Genomic DNA, 20,041 nt, shown 5'->3' with positions numbered 1-20,041 from the left:
ACTCTGGAGATGATCAGCGACACAAGCGGTAAACCGGCTGCATTTGCCCAAATATGCATACATACGTACATATTTTGTACATGTATTGTAATTATGTTTATTTGTTAAATTAAAAATTACCTTTAGCAATTTATAAAAATGTAAAAAATATTTTTAATAATATATGAAAGTACAAAACAACATTTTTTGAATTTTGTCTCTTTAATACGGGTATAATATTTATACTGGCATTATACTAAATAGTATACAAAATAAACTAGCAGCCTAAATTTCAGTACACTGAGTGAGTATAAACTGTATACTCGTTAGTTTAAACTTGACAACTTCGAAAATTTCATTTTTATACTTTCGAAGTCCATTAGCTTAATACTCAGAGTATCGAGAAATTTTTGACACTCAATAGTTTACTTTTAATGTAGAAATAGTTTAGTTTCTATGATCATTTTTTTTTGGGTGTAGTCGCCCTCGCACACTCTCCTGGTGCGCTTCGTCACTACATGGACTGCCGTCCATAGTGATAGTCGTCCGATCCGGTCGATTCCGACTTATATACTACCTGCAATAGAAAGAAGACTTTTGGTAAAGTTTCAAGCCGATAGCTTGAACTCTGAGAGACTAGTTTGCGTAGACACGGACAGACAGACAGACGGACGGACAGACGGACATAGCTAGATCGACTCGTCTGGTGATGCTGATCAAGAATATATATATGGGGTCGGACACGTCTCCTTCACTGCGTTGTAAACTTCTGACTGAAATCATTATACCCTCTGCAAGGGTATAATGAACAGCGGTTGACACTCACAGTTCAACATGATTCTCCAAATCACGCACAAAAAATTCGTTCCAACATTTGCCTTTATTTCGTCAATACTTTTCGACCTACTTTAACAAAATTTAGAGACGCATAAATATTATATATGATGGACGTTGATGCACTACGAGCAGTACAACCAAGTGGCCCAACGACACCAATCACGTGCTTGTTACGCGCGGGACCCTTTTATCAATTTGGGCAAGAATGCGAGTTCGCGAGGAAAAATAAAGACGGGACACATTATAAAAATAAAGAAGCAATTAGGAGTGAAAGGCTCGTGCAGACTAAAATTTGATGTACCACGATATTAAGAGGATAATAATTACGTGTTAGTCTAACGGGAACATTAAAAGTTAGGCGGCTTACAAGTTCTACAGAATTACCTCGACTATCAGATACCCCTTTACTCAGGTAAAGTGAGTGTACAAGATAGATTTTAATAGTATCTATCGATAACCAATACTATCGATGGTGGCCACTATCGATGTTTTTCTAACTCCACTAAACAGGTCATTAGACTCGGTTCACATATGTGTTATAATAACGTCGACCTGGTGCACATTTGCTCTTGTTAGCTGTCAAAATAATTGACATAAAGTGGCATGTGTCTTCGGCGTTGTTATTTACGAGCTAAACACGCATAAACGGGCACCGTAACAAAGGAGCCGGCCACGCCCACCACTATAAATAAATGGAAAGGTGCTGACGTGCCACCGGGGAGGCGAAAAGAGTCCACAATCTGGCTTCATTTCCCCATCCCAGAGCAGCGTGCCCAGAATTTATTTACCTCGGAGAAGCTGAAGGTTGGGCACTCGAAATGCGTTGCTCGTTTCCCAAGACTTGCATAATAAAGCTGAGCTGGACTAATTTATCAGATATTTGCCCAATTTCGATAAAATATACTTTAATTTCGTGCCTCAGTGGCGGTGGAAGAGAGCCTAAATCATCAGCTCCTGCTAACCCACCCGCGTAAATTGCGTTCGAAGATATTATTCAGGGCCGACTAAAATATTTATTAATGAAATTGCTCGACGCTGTTAAATATTTAGCTCCTGCGCATAAACAACTCTCGAAATATGTCCAAGTATTTTTGACTGACATGCCTGCTGCCTTCTCCAACGCCCTTATCCTTTGCTGGAAACTCGCACAGTTCACTGTCATCGGCAATTTTGGGTTCATCAAAAATTAAGCAGGAGCTGCGAGCCAGCAGAGCAGCCAGAACAGCTTTGCAGAGGCAGTCAAAAGACGTGGAAAATTCCTGGCGCAAAGTTGGTTAATGGGCATAAATGTGGCAACAGACGCTGACAACGACTGAAGAATGAACTTTAATGTGAATACAGTGCTCCTCATCCACTACACGCGTATACACAGAGGACATGTGGATGCGAGTGTGCCATCGATACTTCCCCACCTCGAGTTGCCTTCTGGCAGCTTCATCTTTTAGTGCTCTCGCTTCGCGGCTGCTTTGGGGCTTTCGGGCATTATTAATAAGTATATACGGCGCTGCGTATACGTGACATTTACTGAAATTTGATTGAAAAATATCGAACATACTTTTCGCCGCTTTCTCGGGGCGGCGAAACATTTCCATTTGATGCGAAGGAAAAGATGAGTTGATATGCCAATTTCTGCCCGGAAACCAAGAGAAGGGAGCAGAAGCAGCAGAAGGAGCAGCGAGAAAAGGCACGTAGTGCTTCTGTCAGGCTCCGGCCGTGTTATGTCATATTTCACGGACCCATTTTAACCCCGTCCTGCCGCCCACTGTTACCGATATGCGATGCGCGAGTGCGTGTGTGAAATTACGTGTCTCCTGAAAGGGGTAAACTGAGCCATCCCCTGCATTTCAAACGCCTCCTACGCCCATATCCATCCGCCGGAGTGGATTTGCAGCGGTGCAGCCCCGCTGACAGCTCGCAGATTTTCAGCACTAGTTGACATTGATTCATCAAAAATTAATCGAATTCCCGGTCTACGGGCCCGTGTCAAACTGTCAGCTGTCACGCAGGCCCAAGTAGCCCATCGGATCCTGATTCGCACACGCCTCGCACGTTGCGTAATCCGCTTAAAACAACAATTCGTAATGGCATCGATAGGCGGCGGAGCCACCGAAAGCCGACTGCAGTCGCCGGGGGCAAAGTGCTGGCCGTGCCCTCTATTGTTGTGGCACATTATGAGGCTGCGGAACTCAAAGACCACGTATAATTGAAATTCTGGGCGGGGATGTACTCCTAGCTCGCAACTGCATTCTATCTGCCATTAATTGCGCAGGACTGCAGCTCACTATTGTGTGTATATAGTCATCTGTATGCGACAGAGTAACTGTCTGTGCCTCTGTCGGCAAGTGACAGCTGGCAATGTGACAGCAGCTTTTATTTTATGCCAAGTTTAAGTGCGGCTTTGTAATTTCGCTTTCATCAGACCCCGAACCAGTCTGCCCTGGCCTCCGGCTTCGGGTCTGGATCTGGCCACTTGCCAGCTGGCCCTTGCCAATTGCCAGATAGCTCCCACAAGCCGTGCAGCCTCTGCAGCTGTGCTATCCGTCCTAATTTCATTCAGCATTTTAGATCCCATACGAATGCTGCAATTTGTTGCACTTTTCACCTCCTAGATGCTCTGTCAGTCAATCTACTATTTTTGAAATGAAAATTAAATGGTTCTGCCTCTAATCCGCCAAGCTTTGACCATCCGTTTGAAGAACATAGCAATAATTGAATCGATGGATTTCCGGCTTAAAAATTGTTTGACAGTTCTGGGCTTAATGCCTCGTTTTGGAGCGTTGAGTGGCCCGCCAATATTTATCAATTCCGAACGCGACCCCACTGACGAATTAGTGTTGATGCCCGCACCTTGGCCAACATAATTCAACCCAGGTGCGCTCTTGGACCGCAAATGAGTTCTCTGGCTCAGATTTTTGGCAGGCAAAACTTTTGGCCATTTGGGCAACCGTAACCAGAACCGTCCTTTGAGCGTGTCAATAAATGAAGCGTGATTGATTACGGGGTAAAGATTTTGGGAAAATTTTCATGTTTATGACAGCGTCGACTGCGGGGACTTCAGAAAGACAGACTGGGGCGGTACACCCAGAAAAATGAAGTACGAATAATTTGAAAACGAATGTTCTTAAAACAATACCGAATAGTACTTGAAATTTTTAAAACATTCGTTCTTGAATTAAGAACTAGTCGTTCTTGAATATAAAAATTAACCAGATAATATCGAATTTCCTTGGTGCAGCTGTTAGAGGTGCCAGGTCAGTGAAATTTTCTTTTTTTGGTAAAAATCTTTAAAGTGCATTTTTTTTTAGTTTATAAAACCCTTAATCAATTTTTTTTTATATATAAATAAATATAACTTGTACGCTAGTCCTTCCGTCGAGAGTACTAGTGCCTTCTTTAGTCAACGCGTTTTAAGAAGCGTGCGTGGTGGAGTTGGTTAGGTTCGGGGTCGTGGGTTCAAACCGAGGTCGAGTTAAGAGTTTTCCTAACTATCACTTAAATCATTACTAATATAAATTACGTTAAAAACATGTTAAACCTGTAAAAATAATTTAAAACAAGAAAGGAAGCTAACTTCGGCCAGCCGAAGCTTATATACCCTTGCAGATAATTCCTATTAATTTACAAATCGCAAAAATGGTAATTTTCCTATTATTTCTCATTAATTTTGCGTTCGTTTCAATGGCAGCTATATGATATAGTAGTTCGATTTTGATAAAATTAAAATCGAAATTCGAAAATATTTGAAAAGAGTTATATCCTAGAGTAGAAGAGAATACAATAAAAACCAACGAAGCAATAATTTATTTCCAATTATATTCCCATTAATTTTCCGATCGTTCCTATGGCAGCTATATGATATAGTCGTCCGATTTTGAAAAAATTTTATTCGAAATTCAGAATTAGATAAAAAATGACATTTCCAAAAGTAGGATGTTATAGGTTCAAAAACACCCAAGATATAATTTTTTTATTTTTTTTCCCGATTGTTCCTATGAGAGCTATATGATATAGTTGTCCGATCCGGCTCGTTCCGACTTATATACTACCTGCAATAGAAAGAAGACTTTTGGGAAAGTTTTATCCCGATAGCTTGAAAACTGAGAGACTAGTTTGCGTAGAAACGGACGGACAGACGGACAGACGGACATGGCTAGATCGACTCGTCTAGTGATGCTGATCAAGAATATATATACTTTATGGGGTCGCAAACGTCTCCTTCACTGCGTTGCAAACTTCTGTTTGAAATCATAATACCCTCTGCAAGGGTATAAAAATAATGTTGTTAAGTAAAACATTTTAAGTAAAAAAGTAATAACATTAAGAATTTTTCATTCTTAAATTGATAATTTTCATACTTAAAACAATCTTTTGTCGTACTTATTTCAAGAACTTTGTTCTCAAATTCTTACTTTCGGTCTTGAATTAGTCGTAATTGATTTTAAATATTTGTTCTTTGATCAAGAAATTTCGTGCTTACCTAACTTTTGATATCGTTCGTACTTGATTTGACATCGAAAAACCCGAATTTTTCCCTGAGTGTAGCAACACAGAACAAGGCAAAACGGCCTTGGGCTGGGGCTAGCTGGGTCTACTGGACAGGTGTGCGTTGCCGGCTGTGGGCATTTGTTAGTGTTTATTGTTTGAATTTCGTGTATCTTTGCTCAGCTGGCCTTTCCTCCTACCACTACTGCCAACCCCACTTCCGTGTATTTCGGCCTGAAAAATATTTTGTCAGCCATTTTTATGCAAATGAAATACATTTTGCATAAAAAGTCAAACATCAACAGAGATTTATGACTTGTTGAAACTTTTGCATAATTTCATAAATATTTAAACATTTTCATGTGCTGCTGCAGAAGGGAAACCAAAATTATGCACAAGTTTGAGGACGCCGGCCAAAAGAAAAAGGATGATTATGTGCAAATATTTGCGCTTATTATGCACAACTCTCGTTCCTGCCCAAAATTGTAATGCCATCGAGTGGCCAGACGTGCTGCCGAGGGAAAATGGACCATCAAAAAGTATCCTTTCTCGACGCTTCAACTCTCTTCTTTGTTACTCACCAATTACTAAGCCAATCAGCCAGCCAAACGGGAAATTAACTGATGGCTGCCATTTCGTATGCTGCTGATGTATCTACACACAAAAAAATTTGCTTGGTAAAATTGACCAACAAAGATAGTTACGTAACTATTAAAATAGTTAATTTGTGAAATGACTATTTACTTAGTAGAATTGACAATTTTGCTGGTTGGGGCCTGTTTGACAATTATAACAGTTGATTTTACCAAGTTTTTTTTTTGTGTGCACTTCTATATTCCCATCTAGGATTGTGCGTTGAAAAACTAAATTCTTATTACATTTTCCTTTACCAAAAATGGTTAAAGGACTTTAAAAGCGATTTCTGTTACACATGTACTTACAAGGTGAGCTGAATTTATTACTTTATTACCCGTTACTACGAGAAATACTCTACGGAGTAAAAGGGCATATTTTATTCGTGCAAAAGTATGTACCAGCTAGAAGGAAGCGTTTCCGACCCCATAAAGTATATATATTCTTGATCAGGGTCACTTGCCGAGTCGATCTAGCCATGTCCGTCTGCCCGTCTGTCTGTCCGTATGAACGCTGAGATCTTGGAAACTACAGAAACTAGAAAGTTGGAACTACCCACACATATTCTTGGGCTTCCTTCGCAACGCAAGTTGGTTTCAGCCGAGGGCCACACCCCCTCTAACGCCCACAATCACCTTAAACGATTTTAAAAGATGTCTGGCTCCCACACTTTTAAAGATTTCGGAAAAGTAAAAATGCAGTTTTATTATGTTTATCAATACCTATCGAAATGAAGATTTTTTAAATCGGACTATTCGTTAAAAAGTTATGCGCGATCAAAGTTTTATATCTCCATCTCCCTCGCACTCTCTTAAGCTGAGTAGCGGGTATCTGATAGTCGGCGTATCCGACTGTAGTGTTATCTCTTGTTTTTCTTTCTAACCGGTTGGAAAAAAATGATATCTTTGTTGATTTTTATTGCATTATCTTCTTCTCTGGGATAAAGCTTTTGTTGTACATTTCCAAATTTCGAATTTAATGTACACCCAAAAAAAATCCGAAAGTTTTCAGTTAATGAGCGTTGTATTAAAAGTATACTACAGCTAGTGTTAAACTGTCAGTATTAATTTAAAACTAAATAATGTGGGGAGCAGACTCAATAGTGTTAGGTAGAGGTGGAAAAACATCGATGTTTTTCGATGTTACATCGATGTTTGCCTATTAAAACATCGAAAACATCGATGTTTCTCCACCTCTAGTGTTAGGTTAAGACTAAATAGTGTTAAGTTTATGCCCTGAGTTTAATTTCTATACCGAAGTTTCTATTTTTGTTCCTGGTGTGAGGCCAGGATGCTCTGGTTTGGAACCTGGACATTTCGAACCGAAAAAGTGTTACCGCTTTTTAATGATATTCGACGCGTTAGTATTTAACATTAGTGTATTTTGTAAACGACGCTGCGGTCTGTTTAAGGTTTGTTTGTGAAAATTACCTGTGAAAATTTTAATATTTGCTTATTTTGGGCTTATTTGAAATGTAAATACATTAAAATTGTGTCTTAGTGCATAACTAAAGAGTAAATTCATTTCTTTTTACTGACACCACCATGAATTGCGCTCCAGATGCATACATGCGTACATATTTTGTACATGTATTGTATTTATGTTTATTTGTTAAATTAAAAATTACCTTCAGTAATTTATAAAAATGTAAAAAATATTTTTAATAATATATGAAAAGTACAAAATAACATTTTTTGAATTTTGTCTCTTTAATACGGGGTATAATATTTATACTGGCATTATACTAAATAGTATACAAAATAAACTAGCAGCCTAAATTTCAGTACACTGAGTGAGTATAAACTGTATACTCGTTAGTTTAAACTTGACAACTTCGAAAATTTCATTTTTATACTTTCGAAGTCCATTAGCTTAATACTCAGAGTATCGAGAAATTTTTGACACTCAATAGTTTACTTTTAATGTAGAAATAGTTTAGTTTCTATGATCATTTTTTTTGGGTGTAACTAAACTCGGACGTTTATATTATAAAGCTGTATAGGAAGGATCAAAAAAATGAATGCCAAAATAATACGAAATATTAGCTAATAATAAAGCTCTAGAGAGCTAGTAACGGCAATATAATAAACTTAATAATACAATACATTTAAAAAATGCCTTTTATGTTCAAAAAAAGTTAAAAGTAAAATGTTTCATTCCATTTTTATACCCTTGTATTATGATTTCAGTCAGAAGTTTGCAACGCAGTGAAGGAGACGTTTCCGACCCCATAAAGTATATATATTCTTGATCAGCATCACAAGACGAGTCGATCTAGCCATGACCGTCTGTCCGTCTGTCCGCCTGTCTGTTTCTACGCAAACTAGTCTCTCAGTTTTTGAGCTATCGGGATAAAACTTTCCAAAAGTCTTTTTTCTATTGCAGGTAGTGTATAAGTCGGAACCAACCGGATCGGACAACTATATCTTATAGCTCCCATAGAAAGGATCAAAAAAAAAAACGTAAAAAAATTCTAGCTTTGGTGTTTTTTAAAATTTTACCTTCTACTCTTGGGAATATTTTTTTTAATATATTTCTGAATTTCGGTTTTTTTGTTTTTTAAATCGGATCACTATATCATATAGCTGCCATAGGAACGGTCGAAAAATTAAATGGAAATTAATGGGAAAAAATTATATCTTTGTTGGTTTTTATTACATTCCCTTCTACTCTGGGATATGACTATTTTGAAATATTTCCGAATTTCGATTATAATTTTTAAAAGATCTAACTACTATATCATATAGCTGTGATAGAAACGATCGAAAAATTAATGTGAAATAATAAGAAATTTAACATTTTTGCGATTTGTAAATTAATAGAATGATCTGCAAGGGTATACAAGCTTCAGCTTTCCGAAGCTAGCTTCCTTTCTTGTTTTTCCTTACTTAAATATTTTATTTTACCTTTTTGTGAAGAATTGATGAATCAAAATGAGAAGAAAAATACTTCTTCGGAAACCGTGTGTTTTCCGAAGTACTGAATTTTTAAAATATTTAATTCTCTTAAAAAATATTTAATTTTAAATTTATAAGTTTTTATACCCGTTACTCGTAGAGTAAAAAGGTATATTGTATTCGTGCAAAAGTATGTAACAGGGAGAAGAAAGCGTTTCCGACCCTATAAAGTATATATATTCTTAATCAGGGTCACTAGCCGAGTCGATATAGCCATGTCCGTCTGTCCGCCCGTCTGTCCGTCCGTATGAACGCTGAGATCTCGGAAACTACAAAAGCTAGAAGGTTGAGTTATTCCACACATATTCTTGGGCTTCCTACGCAGCGCAAGTTTATTTCAGCCAAGCGCCACGCCCCCTCTAACGCCCACAAACGCCCACTAACGATTTTAAAATGTGTCTGGCGCGCACATCTTTAAAGATTTCTGAGAAGTATAAATGCAATGCCTGAAATAAACTTGCGATGCGTAGGAAGCCCAAGAATATGTGTGGAAAATCTCAACCTTTTAGCTTTTGTAGTTTCCGAGATCTCAGCGTTCATACGGACGGACAGAAGGACGGACGGACAGACGGACGGACGGACAGACGGACATGGCTGTATCGACTCGGCCAGCCCTAGAACTGAGAGACTAGTTCGCATAGAAACGGACAGACGGGCAGACGAACAGAAGGACAGACGGACATGGCTAGATGGACTCGGCTATTGATGCTGATCAAGAGTATATATACTTTATGTGGTCGAAAAGGTCTCCTTCACTGCGTTGCAAACATCTGACTAAAATTATAAAAACAGGTTGTACATTTCAATCCCCTATTTCGCCCCAATATTCCTGTCATGTCTCATATGGTATAAACTTATTGCTTTTTAAAACGTTATATTTTACTTTTTGCAGCTCGAACGACGCATTTTCCGGAAATTATTTTTCTGTCTAGGCTCATGACTCAGCGCAAGTTTGTTTTCCTAGGTTTCCACACACAAAAAATTTGGCTTGGTAAAATTGACCAACAAAGATAGTTACGTAACTATTAAAATAGTTACATGTATTTTGTTTTTGCTTTGGGTTTGTGTCTTTGCTAATTGTGTGTATTTTGTTTTTGTGAAATGACTATTTACTTAGTAGAATTGACAATTTTGCTGGTTGGGGCCTGTTTGACAATTATAACAGTTGATTTTACCAAGTTTTTTGTTGTGTGCATGCCCTTTCTTCTTAAATTTCTAGCAAAAAAATTCTGGACAAAACAGTGTTAAATATACGCCTATTTATTCTCTCAAAGAAAATTAATAATGCATTCAGCGCCATGCGCGGAATAACAAGTTAAGGCCAATTGTCGAGCATACTTTCACGGGTTGCGGAATGGCTTTGAATATACGCTGGAAATAACTAAACTCACATGCTGAAGCAGTGAGTGTGCCAGTGTTTTGTCAGACTGCCCGTGACAGTCGGGGCACTTCAATTAATGTGCGCTCGGCTAATTACAGGACGGGCAAACATGCGGAATTAGCCGCGGCATGCAATAATTCAATTGCACGGCGATGGAGAATGCAGTGGCGGTCTTTGGGCTGACATATTTGCATTCAACCCCGCATTAGGACACGCCATTCTCGAGGCCCACAATAACACGAGGGTGCTAGAGGGGCCTACGCGGCCCCATGTATACATACATGGAGTGGGGACTCAAAGGCAAGCTGCGATAAGAGCCATGAAAGTTACCACCAAGCGACCTATGTTGGCCCGCTTATCGGCTGCGTTTTATCGTTTCCAACATTTCAAGTTAATTTACTTCGCTACTTTGATCTCTCTTGGGCCACCGCAACGACCGAGCGGCGGGAAAATAACTTTTCATATAAATTTCACATTTTGAGCGACAACATGCCAGGCGGTGTCGAGGGATTTATCTGTCCAATAAATTGAGCATTTTGCGATTCAAAATATTTTGGAAAACCTCTAAGCAAATTTGTGCGAGCCAAGCAGTCTTTTCTCCCCACTCGCATTTTGTGCGAGTGGCCAACAAGGCAATAACAGCGTCGAGTGTATACAAATAAGCAAACCCTGAAGTGGCCTGGGTGGCGGACCAGAGCTCAGCTGCATGACTAGTGATGTCTCATGTAGTGGATGTGTGCTTTCTTTGTTGATGTTGATATCAATGTCCCTGGCAACAGAACAACAATTTTGTTTTCACGAAAAGTTTCTCCGGCAACTGAGGAAGCCCGAAATCGCGTTCCATTACCGTTTGCGCTCCAGGTGGCCAGAAAGCTTGTAAGTTGTATCTGGAGTCTTTTCCAGGGCCAGAAATCAGTAATCAGTATTTAAAAGCTGACGTCTGACACGCTTCAGTGAGCTAAAAAGCAAGAAAACAACGCATTTAACGACGGCCTCACCGCCAACTAGGATGTTGATATTATTTGCAGGCAAAATCGATTTAAATATATAACCAAATTATAACCATCACCTTACATAATTATAAAGAAAAGTTCAAGTACCCTGATAATAAAATAATAATACTGTGTTTTGACAAAAAAAATCACTTGAAATTGATGAAGTTGTTTACGAAAATTCTCTATTACTGCACCCAGAAAACAAAATTGACTAAAAAGGGGCCTAATTACCTAAAATTTTAGGAAACAATGCCAGAAAAAGGCGCCAAGGCCATGCATTACCTAAAATGTTGGTCATGTGGACTATATTTTGTACACTCATAGAAATTTTTACCCTAAATCGCCCTAAAAAACTGACTTTTCGCCCGTGGATTAAGAAAATCGCCCGTAAATCGTATCCGCTGGCGATTCGCCCGTGTATTTAGAAAATTTTTTCTAAAAAAACCCTATGGAAATTTGGTTTAATTTAGGGTGATTTTTCTTGAATTGAGAAATATTTTCCTATTTTTAGGGTGATTTGCCATAAGTTTAAGGCGTATTTTTCTAAAAGTAAGGGCGAATTTTCAGTTTGTAAAGGCAAAGGTCCTAAAAAATAGACAATTAAAAAACAAGAACAACTTCTAAAATTAGCTTTTCTTTTTATTATTTACAATAAAATAAATCAAATGTGGTTTTGATACTGTGAAATGATTTCAATCTTATTTAAATCAATTAAAAATGGAAGCTACCTTCGGCCAGCCGAAGCTTATATACCCTTGTAGATAAAAGAATACTCACTCGGTGCAGTTCCAGGGATTCCAGATTCAGCGTTTCGATTTATTTCAATTTTGTTTTTAAGTAGTCAAGAATCAAAACGCCTACTTTCTACAAAGTTGAATGAATGAATTTTCTTATATTTGTTTGGGAGCCTTAAGATATAGTGGTCCGATCCGGCTGGCTCCGACATATGTACTACCTGCAATAGAAAGAAGACCTTCGGGAAAGTTTCATCGCGATAGCTTTAAAACTGAGAGACTAGTTCGCATAGAAACGGACAGACGGACAGACGGACAGACGGACAGACGGACATGGCTAGATAGACTCGGCTATTGGTGCTGATCAAGAATATATATACTTTATGTGGTCGGAAACGTCTCCTTCACTGCGTTGCAAACATCTGACTGAAATTATAATACCCTCTACAAGGGTATAAAAATCGTGTTTAAGCATGCTTAGCTGAATTTGGGAAGCATGTACATTAGGGCGGTCCAAAAAATAAAATTCTTTTCTCACCCCTTAACATGGTATATTAAAGTATGCAAAAAATGTATGTGAAAACAAAACAATTTTTTTTCGAGATTTAGACCTTGCGAAACGTCTTCAAAGTTTGCTTTAAAATTACTCATACGACATGTATAACAGTTCGAATTTGGTCGAAAAAAATCGCTCTCCCATTTCTTGTCTTGTCAAATTATGAATTTCGTTGGAATAATTGCTAAAAAAAAAAAGGAGAACGAAACATCAACTGAATTGTTGATATATATGCCACCTTGATCAGAAAAACTTTTTGATCGAAGGCAACAGTGCGTATGGGTGATAAACTTTGAAACCAATTCGCAGACCTTAAAACACGATTTTTCTTTAAATTGTCTTTTGGTATACCTTGAATACCACAATGCGCACCGTATAAGCGGGTGGGAGTAGGACCTTAAAAATTTCCATACAAATGTGGACCGCCCTAATGTACATATTTCAATCGTGTATATTCTGAGAACTGGGACTGCTTTAATTAAACAACACCGGCGGAGGACACCGTTTCATGTTATTGTATTGGTGTGTAGCTATATGGGAGCTGCGTTAAGGGGGGCGCGACCTATACAGCACAACCGTTAGAACTGAAAAATCATATTTGTAAACGAATTAGGGAAATAAATATGAGGAGAAAAAACAACTTACTTTTGGTCACTCCGAGAATCGAACCCACGACCTCTCGGTTCAGAGTCTAACGTCCTACCGCTGCACCACAGACCCATCGCGCAAGGCGACGTACAAACTCTGCACACATCTTATTTTCTTGAGGTCTACGTTATAATTTGACTAAAGGCAACTAAACCGTATATTTTTTTCCTGACGACTGTGACAATTAGGGCGGTTTTCTTGCCCGCAAACACAAGGTATGCTTTTAACTCAGAATTCCCATACGTTTTTAAGGTTGAAGACTACATTAATTTAAAATTCGGACGAAAAAATTTCCTTAGGGCCGGTTTCTCGAGTCCCTGTCAAAGTCCCTGATAGCTATCTGTTCGAAAAACTTAAATACCAGATAAACTGTTCGTAAAAGCAAATCCGCTTTCTCGACTGCTTTAATTTATCTGAACGAGAAACAATTACAGAGTGCTGTTAACGCACAGAATTGTGCTGTGAAGCGCAAAAAATGGCATGCTTCGATTATTTCATCAGCTGTTTGGGTATAATTTAAAGAAAAAGTCAGCTGTGATTTTGTTTCTTCTTCATAGTTGGCTTTGGGAAATCAGCTGTCATTCTATCGAGTCGAAAACGCTTAACAGGGACTCCGAGTCCCTGTCAAAGTTAGCTCTCACATTTATGCTCGAGAAAGCCAAAATGCCTTAGCAGGGACTTTATCTGTTCGGGAAATGTTAGCCGGCACTCGAGAAACCAGCCCTTAGTATTATAACCTTAAAAAAAAACAAGAGAGAACGCTATAGTCGGGTTGGTGTCCCGACTATCTAATACCCGTCACTCAGCTAAAGGAAGTGCGAACGCGGGTTGGTGTCCCGACTAATAATCGTAACTCAGCTAAAGGGAGTGCGAGGGAGATAGATATATGTAGATATTTTGATTGCGTATAACTTTTTAATAAATGGTCCGATTTGAAAAATGTCTTATACATTTCGATAGGTATAAATATACACAACAAAATTTCATTTATACTTCTCGGAAATCTTTAAAGATGTGGGCGCAGGACCCATTTTAAAATCGTTAGTGGACGATTGTGGGCGTTAGAGGGGGCGTGGCGCTCGGCTAAAATAAACTTGCGCTGCGTAGGAAGCCAAAGAATATGTGTGGAAAATCTCAACCTTCTAGCTTTTGTAGTTTCTGAGATCTCAGCGTTCATACAGACGGACAGACGGACAGACGGACATGGCTAGATCGACTCGGCTAGTGCCCCTGATCAAGAATATATATACTTTATGGGGTCGGAAACGCTTCCTTCTAGCTGTTACATACTTTTGCACGAATCTAATATACCCTTTTACTCTACGAGTAACGGGTATAAACATAAAAATCAAGTTGAATCACACAGGGTTCGAACCCACAACCCCACGACCTTAGTCCCCATATAGCAAAGTTGAAAGCGCAAGTGATTAGACCGCTGGGCTACCGAATTTCACACTTTTGGAGTGATTTTTAAGGCAAATCGCCCTTGTATTTAGAACAATTTTAGAAAAAAAACAAGAGAGAACGCTATAGTCGGGTTGGTGTCCCGACTATCTAATACCCGTCACTCAGCTAAAGGGAGTGCGAACGCTGTACTGGATAGTGCGAGGGAGATAGATATATAAATTTTGATTGCGTATAACTTTTAAATGAATGGTCCGATTTGAAAAATGTCTGCTACATTTCGATAGGTATAAATATACACAACAAAATTGCATTTATACTTCTCGGAAATCTTTAAAGATGTGCGCGCAGGACCCATTTTAAAATCGTTAGTGGGCGATTGTGCGCGTGGCGCTCGGCTAAAATAAACTTGCGCTGCGTAGGAAGCCAAAGGGAAATCTCAACCTTCTAGCTTTTGTAGTTTCTGAGATCTCAGCGTTCATACAGACAGACAGACGGACAGACGGAGAGACGGACAGACGGACATGGCTAGATCGACTCGGCTAGTGCCCCTGATCAAGAATATATATACTTTATGGGGTCGGAAACGCTTCCTTCTAGCTGTTACATACTTTTGCACGAATCTAATATAGGGGAGTGTAGGGTAAGGTGACGAACGATTCGGTTTTTGAATGTAACTTTTCTAAAAATCAATATTTTTCAAAAGTGTAAACGCAGAAAGTTGCTTACATCTACTGAGCATAGCCCTGTAAAATTCGAAATTCAAAATTCCAATGCAGCTAAATCCCACAGCGTTTGGCGTGAACCCTTCTTTTTTTGCACTTTCAAAAGTTGTAGGGTAATGTGACGAACGATTTGTTCTTTAATGTAACTTCTCCAAAAATCAATATTTTTTAAAAGTGTAAAAGCAGAAAGTTACTTACATTTACTGAGCATATTTCTAAAAAAATTTGGATTCGAAATTTCAACGTAGCCAAATTCCACAGCGTTTGGTGTAAACCATCCATTTAGCAAACAAAAAAATAAATTTTTTTATATATTATTTGTTAATGCTGAAATCGAGCCGATACCAAATACCAAGAAAGAACGCCGAATTTACGTGCGCACACGACAAACGTATTTTATTGAGTGAGAGGTACAAAGCATCATAGAGCGGCAGAAAACAAGAAGAAAAAGGAATAGGAGAAACTATCGCTTAGAGATGTGCAAGTAGAACGACATAACTTGTAAACTTCAACACTTCTTCTCAAGTTAGATTGTTCCTTACAATTTTTCATTTAAACCAAGCGACTTTACAAAATTATTATGCTTTTCTTTCTGTAAGTTTTTAGTAAAGATGTCTGCTACATTTTCGTTGGTGGGGACATATTTTATAAAAACTTCTCCTCTAGCAATGACCTCGCGAATATGATGATACTTGATGTCGACATGCTTGGTCCTTTTGTGATGCACAGGATTCGATGCAATCTGCTGTGCGCTTAAGTTGTCGCCGTTTATCTCGATGGGCTCTGCTTTCGGATGAAATGCTATTTCTTTTAGTAGACGACGCAAGTAGATTGCTTCTCTGGATGCAGTGGATAAAGCAATGTATTCAGCCTCGGTGCTGTTGAGCGCGACTAATCCTTGCTTTTTGAATTCCCAGGAGAAAGCTGATCCACCCAGGTAAAAACAGTACCCAGAGTACGATTTTCTATCCAGACTATCGTTTGCCCAGTCTGCATCGACAAACGCCTGCAATCGTTGACCGGTCTTGCGATAGTGTAGCTTTAAGTCGATCGTCTTCGACAGGTATCGCAAAATGTGTTTTGCGCCAGACTCATGCTCGACATGTGGGTTGGAGTTTCGCTGTGCTAACTTGCTTATAGAGTGCATGATGTCAGGACGCGTTGAAATAGCCAGGTACATTATAGATCCGATAAGTGACTGATAGTCAGTTGTATCTACTTCGGCACAGTTGTCACTATCGCAGCGAATTTGAAATCCAGGGTTTAACGGAGTTGAAACAGGTCGGCACTGATTCATGTTGTACTTCTCAAGTAGAGATTTAATGTACTGCTTCTGACACACAGAAATTGTACCACGCTCACCCTGTCGCTGTATCTCCATTCCAAGAAAGTGATGCAATGGACCATTGTCATGAATATTAAAACTTTCGTGCAACTTCTTTTTGATACTATCCAGATCACTCTTTTGCGAACAAGCTAATATGATGTCATCGACGTATATGGCTATCAAATTGTACGAATTCTGACTTATTTTCTTATACAGACACGGCTCGCTTGTAGTAGCCTCAAAGCCCAATCCTTTTAAAGTGTCATCCAGTGTGCTATTCCAGGCCCTGCCAGACTGTTTGAGGCCATATATAGCTTTGTTAAGCTTTAACACGCGGTTGGGATGTTGATCGCTGACGAAATTCTCTGGCTGCTTCATATATACTATTTCGTTCAATTTACTGTTCAAATATGCATTTGAAACATCCATTTGATGAAGGTATAGCTCCTTTTCTGCTGCTACTGCCAACAAAAGCCTTATATTCTCATATCGAATGACGGGTGAAAAGGTTTCGTAGTAATTTATTCTATATTGCTGGCTGCACCCCTTGGCTACAAGTCTGCTCTTAAACCTTATGATATTTCCTTCAACATCTCGCTTAACTCGGAACACCCACATGGATCCTATAGCTTTTGCACCTGAAGGAAGATCTACCAAAGACCAAGTCTTGTTTTCGATAAGGGCCTCATATTCACGTTCCATAGAATTTTGCCACTTAGACGAATGCGTGCCCGTTAGTGCCTGTTTTACTGTGTCGGGCGTCTCAATGTCATGATAGCTTACAATATTGTTGACCATATTGTACTCTTTTCTTGGCCTACCTCGCTGGCCAGTGCGTATAATCTTGGGCCTACCTGGACCACGGTGAGCACGTACACCATCAACGGGGCTGCTTGGCGGACTGGCATTATCTTCTTCAAAACTCTCGAACTCGTCGTCATCAGAGTTTTGCTCATCTGGATCTGGATGCTCGCCTTCTGGAACTGAGTTCTCCGCGTTGACTTCTTCTGGAGCTGCTTGTGCTATTTCGCCCTCTGCTGCACCGACTTCTTCTGAAGCTGCTTCTTCTCCAACTTCGCCTTCTGCTGCACCGACTTCTTCTGAATCTGTTGCGGCTTGTGGAAACTCTAAGATAAATGAAGTAAAATCGTTAGTGCTTGCCTGTTGATTACCCGATACTTCTTCGTCTTCAACAAATTTGACGTCCCGCTTTTCTACGATTTGTCGAGCCTCATTGTCGAATAGTCGATATGCCTTGGCGGTGAGCGAGTAGCCGACGAACGTGTACTCCTTGCCCTTGCCCACGAAACTTGTGGTGATGCATCTTATCCAGTGCATATACGGGTGAACCAAAAATCCGTAGATGCGCGACCGAAGGCTTCTTGCCGCTCCACTTTTCCATAGGGGTGATCCCGTCGAGCGCCTGCGATGGAGATCTATTTCGTAAGTAGCTTGCAGTTGCAACAGCTTCTGCCCACAATGGCTCCTCAATGTTTTTGTGCAGCATCATACTGCGCGCCATCTCAACAAGCGTTCTATTCGCTCTTTCGGCCACACCGTTTTGTTGCGGGGTGTATGGCACGGTTAATTGTCTCTTAATTCCACACTCACGCAGATATTCGTCGAACTTGTGGTTTATATACTCCCCGCCATTGTCACTGCGAATCGCTTTAATTCGCTTTTGTGTTTGATTTTCAACTAGCTGTTTGAACATTTTGAACTTTTCAAATGCCTGATCCTTGGTTTGCATAAAGTAAACAAACACTCGCTTTGAAAAATCATCGATAAAGGTTATAAAGTACTTTGCGCCACTTATCGATTTCACATTTATCGGTCCGCACACGTCCGAATGAACTAGTTCCAAAATGTTATTTGCTCGCGCGTGACTTTTTTTAGGGAATGGCAAAACACAAATCTTGGATTTGTTGCAGGTGTTGCAATTTATTTCAACCGGAATGTTATTAACGTCAATGCCTTTTACACGTTGATTTACTATCAGTTCCTTAAGGTTTCGATAATTAAGGTGACCATATCGATTATGCCACACGACCGCCTTTTGTTGCACTGAGAACAATCGGTTCACGTTTAAGTCACTGAACAAAAATAAATTGTTTTGCAGTTGCGCCCTTAATATAACAGCTCCATCTTTTGCCGTTACTGTCGCGCGATTTTCTTTAAAATACACGGTATGCCCATACTGCATTGCTTTGCTAACGGAAAAGAAATTCATTTGTAAATCTGGCACATACAACACGTCTTGCAATGTTATTTCACAATCGCTGGTTTTTATTTTGATGTTTCCTTTGCCAGGCGATTCAATTATTTTGTCCGCTGCTAACATAACTTTGTCTTTTTCTTCGACCAACGAAACAAACGCACTTTTCACACAGCACATATGAGAAGTTGCCCCACTGTCCAGGCACCAAGTCTGTTTTGTTATGTTCTCCTGATTCACAGCAGCAAAAACCGAAAACGATAATCTTTCATTGCTTCTCTCTTCGCTTTGAAATTTGCCTTTACCGTCTTTTCCTCTCTCTCTACACTGCGTTGCTTTGTGGCCACGTTTGCCACACACGAAACACTTTCCGTTAAATTTACCGTTTTCCTTTGCATGTGCGTTTTGTTTTTCGCTTCTCGAACCAGCATAATACGCGTGTTGCTTGCTATCCTTCTCACTTTTCTCGTTCATTCTTTCGGCCTCTGCCAAAAGTTTGATCTTGAGTGATTCAAAGACCGGTAGCGAATCTCTTGTTTCCATAGCAACAACAAAATGTTCATACTCCGCACTTAAACTTGACATTAGAATTATCACTTTTAACTCCTCGGGTATTTCGACGTTCACTTCGTTTAATTTGTCAATTATTTCCTCGAAATTGTTCAAGTATTGAACCATGCTTTGATCTGCCGAGTATTTCGAATTTAACAGTTTTTTAAACAACAACACTTTTCGAAGTGGTCCTCTTGAGACATACACCTCGCGCAACTTGGCCCATGCTGCTAGCGCTGAGGTTGCATTTTTCACATAACTTAACTGCGACACATTCACATTAAGAATTATGCATGCCAATGCCTTTTCGTCCATTAAGTTCCATTTGGCAGCTTCCTCGGATGTTGACTCGTTAGTCAACTTCAGCTTGCCACTAACGATGCCCCAAAGTTCTTCGCATCTGAATACTCCACACATCGTAATTCTGATCACTTAACTTTTCTATTTGATATGCACTCATCTTAGATTCGCGAGACTGGGCCCATAACCAATGTTAATGCTGAAATCGAGCCGATACCAAATACCAAGAAAGAACGCCGAATTTACGTGCGCACACGACAAACGTATTTTATTGAGTGAGAGGTACAAAGCATCATAGAGCGGCAGAAAACAAGAA

At 39.5% G+C, this 20,041-nt stretch overlaps 1 protein-coding gene across 8 annotated transcripts in view; it reads right to left on the bottom strand.

Moving 5' to 3' along the window:
* Positions 1-20,041, bottom strand: part of dpr12 (defective proboscis extension response 12) — a 105,676-nt gene that overhangs the window by 53,863 nt on the left and 31,772 nt on the right. Inside the window, exon 2 of one of the 8 annotated variants that reach the window (XM_070213142.1) lies at positions 5,294-5,532. The exons of the other annotated variants lie outside the window; for them this stretch is intronic. The gene's annotated coding sequence lies outside the window, so the exon portion shown is untranslated. The remainder of the gene's footprint in view (positions 1-5,293; positions 5,533-20,041) is intronic. 8 annotated transcript variants of the gene reach the window in all.

This window comes from Drosophila takahashii, chromosome 2R (assembly GCF_030179915.1).
Source record: "Drosophila takahashii strain IR98-3 E-12201 chromosome 2R, DtakHiC1v2, whole genome shotgun sequence".
Classification (NCBI taxonomy): Eukaryota; Metazoa; Arthropoda; class Insecta; order Diptera; family Drosophilidae; genus Drosophila; species Drosophila takahashii.
Note: the sequence above shows the minus strand (reverse complement) of the source record. Positions and strands in the feature narration are given on the sequence as shown.